Genomic DNA, 9102 nt, shown 5'->3' with positions numbered 1-9102 from the left:
GTCCCTTCCCAACTCACAGGAAGGATTTTTTTGCTTGGTTTCATCTGTAGTATGTTCAATTATTAAAATAATAATAATAATAATAATAATAATAAATGAATGTTGATATCATCCTGAAATGGAGAGGTCATTCTAAAACCTTATGGTAGTGAGTTTTCAGTAAAAAATGGAAGGTTTCCAACTATGGCTTTTTGCTAGCTAACTTGATAAATTTCTGGGTACCCCAACATTTTCAATACCTGCAAGGGAGCCCTACCATGTAGACTGTCTAAAGTCAAAGACAGCAGCTATTTCATAAGTGAGGCTGGATACTGGAAGTGCTGACAAAACTCAGAGCGTATAGGTCCCCTGCCATGGAGCTGGAAGCTTAAAAACCCTAAGCCTTGGTTTCCATGTCCACATTAAGGAGCCTGAAAACTAAGAGCTCTGACTCAAGGCTCTGTGGAATTATGATAACTTGGATTCTGCCAAAAAAGAAGTAACAGAGTCTATTTCATGTCATTCAACACTGAAGACTCTCACAGATCGGACAACAGAATGTGATGATTATAGGTCAGGAGTGTTTGTGTACATAAATGCAGAATATATGAAGAAGCATGTTAAAAAGGCATATATCTGTGACAAATAATGCAATGCATAATTCGTCTTCTGTAACATGTTCAGTACTGTATAGCCTAATGTTTAGAAGGGGAAAATAGTGTCTTTTTATCTAATTTTATCTAATGAACTATTACTATTGGTCTGCAACATGCTAATGACCATAGTTACATGCAAGCTTGCTGGCTAAACTTTAGCACTGGTCACAAAGTCTTAAAAATCCTAGCACATTTCACTGAGCAGGGTGCCAGCTGTAGACACGTTTGTTCCAGTGTTTTCATGTTATAATGAACGAGTCCTAATGAACAGGGCCATCTACTTATCTTTCTATTTTCTCAGGACTATGCATCCTCTGTGCTCTCTTGAACCTTAAGGAAAAAATAGTAGAATAAAACAGCCATTTTGGCTAAATACAGAACAAGTGGACACTGACAGCTGTATTGCCTGGTGCCTTCTGGAGCTCCTTGTCCAATATTTTTATTGCTTCTTCAGCCTTTACCACAACCTCTCACTTGAGTCACTAACCACTTAAAAAAGGTTTAATTGCTATGGGCTGTCACTAAATGAACTCATGGGCTAAACCTCTCCTCACTACCACAAATAACACCTGCAAGGTCTGTGGCGAGCTGCACTTCTACAGCATGCCAACAGTAGGTCATGCTGCTCCACAGGGACCACTCCATATTTTAGTGCTGAATTCTGAGAGAAGAGGCCTTTCTTGACCTTCAAACTGTTTAGCTCTTTACGAGGATATACAGTTTGGTATTTCTTCACTAAGTAGTTTCCATTCTAATATAAAGAGACACTGATGGAGAAGAGAGAAGATGCTGAGATCGGCCCTGTCAGACATGATAACACCAGGATTAACAGCTGTCTCTGCTGTATGTTCATCTGGAAGGGCCTGTCTGCTTATCTGTGTCTAATTTAATCCCTGAGTCATTTTTAATTACACTTCAAAGTCTTTCACCACTCTCAGGTTGGGCATGAGCCTATGATATCTTCTGTTGTATAATACCCAAAATACTCAGAAGTCTACACCAAGAATGTCAGTCTTCTCATCTGGCTCCCAGGGCTCCCCACAGGGACAGAAATTTGGCAGAAGTGCAAGAAGCTGCAGTATTCATTTCCATGGCTTCCAGAGCTGCAACATTTAATGCTGCTGCCCCTTATCCCACTGCCAAGTTACTGGCCCCATGGTGAGTCTCACGGGCCAGATCCAGAATGCAGAGCCATCTCATCAGGCCACAGGACTACCCACAAGGCTAGGAACTTGGGAGAAAATTGGGAAGTTAATGCTGCTACCAAATTTCTAGCCCCGTGGACCCATGGATTGACCCACATACTGCAGACCCAGCCCTCAGATCCAGATGAGTTTGATATCCATGGTTTAAATCATATCAGGGGGAAAGCAATGGTTATTGTCCTTGCAACTGGCCATTTGTATTCAGCCTACCATATCTTTCTACTGACAAGGTGAAAGACTTTCAGCGATTAGGCTTTGCATGTAAAAAGTCAAATTGAACATAAGATGGATAATTCCACTGAAGTCTAAACCTGAACCACTTAATTCACAGATAGAATTTGGCACTTATACTGAGTTAAGCTAGGAAACATTTTTTATTCTAAAGATTTGCATAAAAAGGAATACAGAGAAGTAAATTTCTCCTGAAGACAAGGGCCTGACTTTACCCTGAACTCATATTGTTTCCATGCTGATGTAATTCTATACAATTCCATTACAGTTATTCCTGCTTTACAACCGAGCAAGTAAGAAAAGATGTCACAGAATAGCACTGCTCTCAAAAATCAATTGTTGATGGTATGCATTCTTGTGCTCGAGTCCTTTCCTTTTCACCTCTGTTGTGAACCAACACCAGGATTTGGAGACTTTTTTAAAATGCACCCTCAGGACTAATAAACAGTTTCATTAAACTGAGTCAGTATAATGGTGTTGATTCAGACATTAGGCAACACCAACATCTTGGATCCAAATGCACTGAAGCAAGGAGAAACAGGTTATAAGTGACCACTAACCACCAGGTGCCCATGCTCATTAGTTTGATTGCTTAGTGTAGCTTTGTTCTTCAGGATTATGCTAGTCTTCATGTCTGTTGGCAGATCAATAAGATCAGTGGAATCATTGCTATTGCAAACTTTTTAGTAGAAGTTCCCAACTTTTTCCACCTAGTAATATTATTTGCTTGAGGGGATGGATTTGTCTGTCTGATAACTCATTATAAAAAGAGAAAATGCTTGGCAAAGAAAAAAAACCATGCAGCCTAGCAGAATGTTTTTATTTTGGGTTTATCTTAATCCTGCTTTCCTGCTTTTTCACCATAGTGCTTTGAAAGGTTGTGTGGTTATATAACGAGCTTCTGCCCATGGGTTTGTAATTATCACTAGTGCTTTCATCAAAAAATATTTTATGTTCCTATTCTGTGAAACCATGGCAAAGGGAAAATGACAACTCCACACTAAGAGCATTGAGTTACATTGTGGAACCTTGCTAGGTGCAGTATTGTGTAAGAATATGCAACATGTAAGAACAAAAAAATTAAACCAGATGGCCTTTTAAAGAAGGCCTTTATGCATCCCAACAGTGTCTATCAATTATTTCATCATTGTTCTATTAAATAATAAAATAGCTATCTGTTTTAAGACTAACTATTTGAAAGCCAAGAAAGGCCCCTCTTCCCTTAGAATCCAATCCTAAAACACTAACTCCATAGAGCAGTATGACCGACTGCTGGCACGCTGTGGAAACGCAGCTCCCTAAAGATCTTGCAGGTGTTCTTTGTGGCAGTGAGGAGAGGTTTGGCCCATGCATTCATTTAATGAGGACCCATGGTAATTACAGCCTTAAAAAGTGGATAGCAACTCAAATGAGAGATTGTGGTAAAGGCTGAAGAAGCAGTACAAACATTCTGGAGAAGGAGCTCCAGGAGACAAAAGGCAAAAATCAGAGCATTGTGCCGTTAGTGCCTGATTGTGCTGTATTCAGCCACACAGCCATTTTTTGGCTTGCTCTAATGTCTTTTTTTTCCAAAGGCCAGGGAGGAGACGCATTCCCAAGGAAATACAGCAAGAAAGTACAAGGACATGGCAAAATGCTCTGACTTCTCTGGTAATAAAGACTCCTAGGTTATAACATGAAAACACTGGAACAAACGTGGCTGCAATTGGCATCCCTGTTTAGTGAAATATGCCAGCATTTTTAAAAGCCTGTTGGCTGAACTTTTTCCCTAGTTACAAACTTACATATGACTATGGTAGTGGACATTTTAGAAGCACATAGAATGAAAAGCAGTATTTCTTTTTTTCTTCCAAAAAAACTATTTGTGGTAAAACACTAAGTACGGTACAGATCATATCTGTTTAACCTCAAATTTTGTGCATGTCTGATTGCATTGCTTGCACATTTTTATTACTTGCATACATGTAGCCTACTGTCAGTAATCAGCTGCCCAGACTCAGAGGTTCCTGCCCTGAATGGATATAATCTGAAATGGCTCCATTCCTCTATCTCAGTGGTCAACGCATGGTGAATAATGGCTGTGTTTTGTGTTGCCAGCATCGTCAACAGTCTTACAAAGGAATGAACATGCAAAGATGCATCCAATGTAGGGGCTTATGGAGCTCAATGGATCCATGGAGGTCTCTAAGATTCAGTTCACTCCAGTTATGCCTTCATTGCAGTTAGGCTATAGCCCAGGTTTTGCCCAACTCCTCCCCACTCTTGTCAGTCTTCATAGAAAAAAAACTCTCTAATTCAGGACTGGAGGTGCATTGACTCCAAACATGATAGCACAGTTGTGAGGACAGACTTGGGCTCAGCATTGCTAGGCTGGAAGGTCAACAACTTTACAGTGAGAACAAAGGTTAACTTAAGCACAAAACTACAGTTTTACTTGGACTGTATTTCCTTATCGAACTCCTTCCTCTTTCTGCACTATTTTAACTCTGTGTTTGCACTGTGCTTCTACATTGTTTGAATAGAAATGCTATGAACTATCCCACTAGAAATCCACTTTGACACAGACTAGCTAAATGCCCCAGTGGACACAGTTCTGCAAATCTGCTATGGGTGTGGCTTAGTAGTGGCAACACCCAATTCATGCTAGACTAACCCAGGAAAACTGTTCAGTGAGGACATTCTCTCTCTCAGTTTATTTGCTTTCTATGTTTGGTTGCTGTAGAGCTTGATCAAATATGGACTGTTCTACCTTCCACCTTTCTCATACCTTATCTAAATTTGATCCTAGGTATAGAGCAGCTGCTGACAGCAAATGCTTCCTAGAACTCATCTCTATTACATCTATCTCCATCAAAGATACTTACCTTGAAGTTCTTAAGATCATCTAGTCTTGAGAGTTCCTTTATATTACCCACGTTTTCTACTTCAGTTCCATACACTGCCACTCCACCTACCTGTCTTTTTTGCTCCCCTCATCTCACCCTTGGCCATGCTTGGATACATTCACAGCTACGCAACTCACATTTTCTGTCCTGTATTGACCAATGCAGTGAAGGAATTTATACAACAGAGAGCCTATGAACTTGAGTCTGTACCCATATCAAAAGAGCACCAATACTTTGTTCACGCTGACTTTTTTACAAAGTTGAAAGGTTGCAATATTGTGCAGCACCTGATTTCCCCCCCCCCCAGTGTGGATACCTTCATTTCTAGGATAAAAGATAAGTCTGCATTAATTTTAAATTGGTGCCCAAACTCCTAATTCAAACAGGATTTATGTTGCCCATCTTCTGCATCTGAGATTTCACTGATGAGTCATTGTTACTCATTAAGCAATTTCTACAAAAATGCTAACTTTCAAAGATGCAAACTCTCAGCAAGCAAAGCTGTTAAAGCTTTATTTGCAATAACATAAATCAGGCCTGATCAACATGATTGCCTTCTATAATGGAGGAATGGAGAGCAGTGGACATGGTATACCACGACTTTAGAAAGGCTTTTGATATTGTCTCCCACAGCATTCTTGACAACAAGCTAAGGAAGTACAAGTTGAATGAATGGACTATAAGGTGGATAGAAAAGTAGCTGGATTGTCAGGTTCAAGGAGTAGTAGCCAATGGCTCAATGTCTAGCTGCCAGATGGTATCAAGTGGAGTGCCCAAGGGGTCAGTCCTGGGACTGGTTTTGTTCAATATCTTCATCAACAGTGTGGAAGATGGGATGGAGTGCACTCTCAGCAAGTTTTCAAATGATACCAAGCAAGGTGGAATACTAGATATAGTGAAGGGTAGGGCCATGATTCAGAGATGTAGACAAATCAAAGGATTGATTAAAAAAAAAAAAAAAAAAAAAAAAAATCATAAGGTTCAATAAGGATAAGTGCAAAGTCCTGCGCTTAGGACAGAACAATGCCATGCACTGGTACAAGCTGGGGGCTGCCTGTCTAAACCGCAGCTCTACAGAAAAGGACCTGGAGTTTATAGTGGAAAAGCAGCTGAATATGAGCCAACAGTGTGCCCTTGTTGCAAAGAAGGCTAATGGCATACTGAGCTATATTAGTAGAAGCATTGCTAGCAGATGAAGGGAAGTGATTCTTCCCCTCTATTTGGCACTGGTGAAGCTAGATCTGGAGTACTATGTCCAGTTTTCACTCCCCACTATGGAAAGAATGTGGACAAATTGGAAAGAATGCAGTAAGGGGCAACAAGCATGATTAGGGGGCTGGAGGACACAGGACTTATGAGGAAAGGTTTAGTCTAGAGAAGAACAGACTGCGGAGGGATTCAATAGCAGCCTGAAGGGGGGTTCAAAAGAGGATGGAGCTAGACTGTTCTCATTGGTTGCAAATGACAGAACAAGGAGCAACGGTCTCAAGTTGCAGCATGGGAAGTTTAGGTTAGATATTAGGAAAAACTCTCACTAGGAGGATAGTAAAGCACTGGGACAGGTTAGCTCAGAGAGACTGGAGATTTTTAAGATTAAGCTAGACAAAGCCTTGGCCAGGATTATATAGTTGGGGATGGTACTGCTTGGAGCAGGGGGATGGACTAAATGATCACTGGAGGTCTCTTCCAACTCTAATTTTCAATGATTCTAGGAAATCTTTCTAAGCTGTGCATGATGCCAGCACTGTACTTAGTTGGTATGTCTACTTTGGGGCACCACATTTTAAGAATTTTGAAAAAAATGAAGAAGGTTCTGGTGCAAATGATGAAGATAATAAAGGCTTGAGATAACAAGCTGTGCAAGGAAAGGCTGAAGGAACTAAGTATGTTCAGTCTGGAAAAAAGGAGATTTAAAGGACGAGGGGTAAGAGTTTTCAATTATTTGAAAGGCGGCCAAAAAGAAGAGGGAGAACAACTGTTCCCCCTTGCTGCAAAAGGAAGGACATGAAATATTCAATTTAAACTACCGCAAAGTAGATTTAGATCAGACCTCAGAAAAAGTCTTCTAGCTGTAAGAACAGTGGAACAATGACACGAACTGCCCAGAAAAGGTGTGAAATCTCCTTCCCTGAAAGTTTTCAAAAAGAGGTTTGAAACTTTGCCTTTCACCATAGAAGTTAAATAAATAAATGCATATTTGCAGGGGTAGACATGTGTATTTGGGCAAATCTGCGCTTCTCTAAGATTGGCTATTGAAGTTTAGGCTAGTCAGAATCCCTTTATCAGGTCTCATGCTGTTGTGTTGGGTGTGAATTTCCAATAAAGGAGAATCTTTCAAAGACAACTAAAAGAGCCTCATGCTATTGACTTCTTTAAAAATTCAAATCTTGTCAAGCCTAATATGCTGTGATTTAATACAGTGTTCTGTTTAAACTCCTTGACAGTATCTGTATTTTTAAAAATTATTTCTACAGAAAAAAAAAATGGGAAATAATGGAACATTATTAATATGAGCTTTAGAAAAGCTCAAAAAAAAAAAATGCTTATCTGCTGTGTCTGAATGCAGCCAGTAGGTGGAGGGTTGAGGGACCTCAGGAAAAAGCCATCACTAGGCAATGTGCTAACTGACATGAGAGACCCCAGGATATGTGGGTTGAAGACTGCCCCTCTACTGTTAACTCAACAACCAAAAAGGGGGATAGGGAAAATGAAAGTGTGATTCATTTCCTGTCATATTATCTCCCAGTAGCACAACCAAGGTGCAAATGTGTCCTAGTTTTAGTAAGCAATTAAGAGGCAATACATTAATTTTGTCTCATCCCCAAGAAACTAGAAACGTGTTAAAACATTTGGATCTATGGATTTCTTTTTGAATAGTTGTGGATCCTTGGTGACAATAATGCAGAGGTGAGTCATTTTTCATTTTACAATAGAGATAACCAAGTTGACAAACCAAGTTTCTGTATTAAGGAAAAGGCAGTAGAAAATGAGTAGGTAAGGACAAATGAAAGCCACAGGGACAATTTGCAACAGACAGCAAATTTGCATCTGCTCAGTTTTTTTCACTGCAGTTTTTCTGAATTGTCTTAAGGTTCATTAGTTCCTCTCCAGAATAGTTATGTAAATCAGTACTCTTTTCACCACATTAGAGTGGGTGAAAGAGGGGACATACATGCAGGTGGACAGGGCCTGAGGGGATTAACACAAAAATAACCTCACTGAGCTCCCGATCTTCCCAAACGATGCACACATGCACAGCTCCCACTGACGCCAGCCTCCTCAGGTGACTAATCTAATGATGTTATGATGACTCCCCTCCAACCCCTCAGGATTCCTCATTGTCAGTGTAAAACAGCCAAAATCTGGACCGTGGTTCTGGCATCCCATTAATAGTGTTTTATCCAATGAAATGTTAATAATAAGAAGCAACAATACCACAAGAATTACAGGGTAATATTACACGTTAACCCCTGAATTGTTCCAGATATGGCTGCCATCCCCGCATCCCCTATCCCCCCACCTGCCCAGATTGACCTCCTGCCCCGCTGGATGAGGCCTGCAGTCCCTTGAACCTCCAAGCACCCCAGGTTCCTGATCACCCTGACCCCCTGTGGCAGGACACAACCTAGGGGTGCCGTGAACTCCCCTAGCGCCCCCACCTACCGTGCCAAATCGGGTCCAAATGCACCCTCTGTATCTCACCCACCATGTCTTTGATGTTGATTGTTAAAGGGGAGGCTGCCTTCATTTCCTCTTTGGCACGGTGCCCTGATGTATCTTGGCTAACGCTCTGCCTAGTTGTCCTGGTACACTCCAGCCTCAGGGTTACACGTGGGCCCTACAGTCACCAGTGCCCCCACGGCTCCCTGGGCTCGCCTCCGTTGCCTGCCTGTGCCCTCACGGGCACCCCCTCATGGCTCACGCCCGCACCGGGGCCTTGCCTCGCGCTCACACCTGCACCGGGGCTCAGGTGGCTGTAGCCGTGCCTCGCCCTGGCCCCCTTTCCGGATCCTATGCCCCACTGGGGCTTTGCTCAATAGGGCTCAGGCGGCCTTACCTGGCCCTCGGATCCCCTTTCCAGGTCCTACACCCCACTGGGGCTTTGCTCAATAGGGCTCAGGAGGCCTTGGCCTGTACCTGGCCCCC

General features: G+C 41.8%; 1 long non-coding RNA gene across 1 annotated transcript in view; it reads left to right on the top strand.

Moving 5' to 3' along the window:
* The first annotated feature begins 1033 nt into the window (after positions 1–1033).
* LOC109307979 overlaps positions 1034–9102 on the top strand; it is a 25747-nt gene continuing 17678 nt past the window's right edge. The window contains exon 1 of the long non-coding RNA XR_002100426.1: positions 1034–1044. This is a non-coding gene — a long non-coding RNA (uncharacterized LOC109307979). The remainder of the gene's footprint in view (positions 1045–9102) is intronic.

Source organism: Crocodylus porosus, unplaced genomic scaffold (genome assembly GCF_001723895.1).
Source record: "Crocodylus porosus isolate Cpor-Errol unplaced genomic scaffold, CroPor_comp1, whole genome shotgun sequence".
NCBI lineage: Eukaryota > Metazoa > Chordata > Crocodylia > Crocodylidae > Crocodylus > Crocodylus porosus.
The sequence above is the reverse complement of the archived record's forward strand: the minus strand, read 5'-3'. Positions and strand labels throughout refer to the sequence as shown.